This window comes from Colobus angolensis, unplaced genomic scaffold (assembly GCF_000951035.1).
Source record: "Colobus angolensis palliatus isolate OR3802 unplaced genomic scaffold, Cang.pa_1.0 Scaffold5, whole genome shotgun sequence".
Lineage (NCBI taxonomy): Eukaryota > Metazoa > Chordata > Mammalia > Primates > Cercopithecidae > Colobus > Colobus angolensis.
This window is the reverse complement of record NW_012118487.1, coordinates 22,726,096-22,728,842: the sequence shown is the minus strand read 5'-3', so window position 1 is coordinate 22,728,842 and position 2,747 is coordinate 22,726,096.

Genomic DNA, 2,747 nt, shown 5'->3' with positions numbered 1-2,747 from the left:
GAGTGCAGTGGCCGGATCTCAGCTCACTGCAAGCTCCGCCTCCCAGGTTCACGCCATTCTCCTGCCTCAGCCTCCCGAGTAGCTGGGACTACAGACACCCGCCACCACGCCCGGCTAGTTTTTTTTTTGTATTTTTTAGTAGAAATGGGGTTTCACCGTGTTAGCCAGGATGGTCTCGGTCTCCTGACCTCATGATCCGCCCGTATCGGCCTCCCAAAGTGCTGGGATTATAGGCTTGAGCCACCGCGCCCGGCCTCAGTCTGATTCTTGATGCTTGGATACCACTGTTTTTCATAATCCTTTAAGATCTTTTGTAGCCCTAGTGTTTGAACTTTGCTTATTTTGCTGACTAATCAAAGCTTAGTTTAGTATCCCTTTTCCAAAATGCTTGGAACCAGAAGTGTTTCAGCTTTCAGATTTTTGGGAGGATTTTGGAATATTTGCTTATGCACGATGAGATATCTTGGGGATGGGACACAATTTGAAAGAAAAAATTCATTTTATACACACAGCCTGCAGGTAATTACATGAAACAAAGTTTGTGTACATTGAACCCTCAGAAAGCAAAAGTGTCAGGTGTGGAATTTTCCACTTGGGTGTCATGGCAGCACTCAGTGTTTCAGATTATGGAGCATTTTGGATTTTATGTTTTTTGATTAGGGATGCTGAACGTCTGCCTTCAATTTGGAATTGTATTAGATGAGCAAAACAAAGGTTTCCATCCTTAAGCAGCAGACTTCCTGGAGGGGAGAAAGGAAACAACAAAATAGTAAACACAAAGAATTGCTGTAGTGTGTTAGATGCTGATCAGATACTGGTGACAGGGAAAAGCAGGTCAGTGTCACCTGTATGAGAGTGCTGTGCATAAGGGAGAGTTAGCTATGTGAGGTGGGTGGTCAGGGTAGGTATCTTGGAGAATGTGGAATCTGAGCAAACATTTGAGTTGAGGGAGTAGGCTTGGAAATAGATCCTCATCAAATTTCATTTCAGAGTGCATGGCTTGAGAAAGTGTATGGGGAGGGGACTGTCAAGCTGTACTAATAGCAAGGAAGCCGGCGACAAGTAGTGAGTAAAGAAAAATACTGGAGTAAGGTCAGAGAGGTAGTATATTTCTCTCTCATTTGATCCTGGGGTTTCTCCAGAGAGTGGCTATACCCTCCAGCCCTGCCCTGCCCTAACTCCAGGGGATTTGGTAGTGGATATTTACAGGGTGCCTTTGATGGGATATTTCTTTATCCTGGTGGATGGCCTAATGCCTGAGTATCCAATCTGTGACCAGGAGTCCCTCTCACAGGAAACTTGTTTATACTGACAAACACCCTGTGGCTCTTGTTGGACCTATTTCCAGCTTGTTCATGCCAAGACAGCCACTCTGTAGGAGAGCCCTGACCAGGGGAAAAGTTAAGTCCATGTGTTAGTAGAGTTTGACATAGAGGAGGCAACGCAACAAAAACACAAAATAACAGAAACAGTTTTATTACAGGTCCATGAGAGAAGACGGTACTGTTGAGGGCTGATGAGAAGGCTGCAGGGGCAGTGCTGCTCACCTAGCGGTTGAGGAGCCAGAGAGAGAGAGAGAGAGAGACCAATGGGCCAAGGCCTTTATTGGGGTCCAGTGCATTTCCCAAGGGGCATTCTAATTGGCGGATTTGGGGTAAGCAGGCATGAGTTTTATGGGGTCACACTGTATGAGAGGTAGTCCTTGCAGTAAATGTAGACAGTCCCCTGTGGGGTGTGCAGATCAGTGGGGTGAGTCAAGTGGGTTTTATCTACATGTCCCATTAGGGAGGTGGTCACCAGGAGGCTGTTGTATAAGGCAGATACCTGGATCAAATACGTTGAGGAACAGAAGTAGAGAACTGGTAGCAGTAGTAAGGGCAACCAAGCCCTGTTTCTGATATGAGAAAGTTAAACCCTTATTAAAAGTGGATGTTTACAGCTCAGGAAGGCAAAAAATTAAAAAAAAAAAAAAATGCTGAAGGCTGGACACAGAGGCTTACACCTGTAATCCCAGCACTATGGGAGGTCACTCGAGCCCAGGAGTTTGAGGCCAACCTGAACAACACAGTGGGACGCTACCTCTACAAAAAATGTTAACATTTAGCCAGGCATGGTGGTGAGTACCTGTTGTCCCAGCTACTTGGGAGGCTGAGGCAGGAGGATCACTTAAGCCCAGGAGGCCGAGGCTGCGGTGAACTATAATTGCGCCACTGCACTCCAGCCTAGGTGACAGAGTGAAACCCTGTCTCAAGAAAAAAGGAAAAAAATCATAGGAAAAATATATTTACTATTCATTAAGTGGAAGTAGATCATAATGGTCTTCATCCTCGTCATCTTCACGTTGAGTAGGCTGAGGAAGAAAAGGAGATGTTGGTCTCAGGTAGCAGAGGCAGAATAAAATCTGTATAAGTGGATCTGCTCAGCTTGTACCCATGTTCAAGAGTCAACTGTACACTACATCACCTATGAATTATTCTTGTCAAGAAAAAAGTTAAATCTGAATTTAGCAAGCCTTTATAAGTAACTCTCAGTTTACAGAAAATATGGGGGTCAAGGAATAAGTTAAGTGACACAGGAAATGACACAGAAATGTGTGAAATAATACAGGACAGTTACCTACTCTACTCAACAAGGCAATGATATCTTTTTAGTTGAAACCAATAAAATTGGCCGGGCGCGGTGGCTCAAGCCTGTAATCCCAGCACTTTGGGAGGCCGAGACGGGCGGATCACGAGGTCAGGAGATCG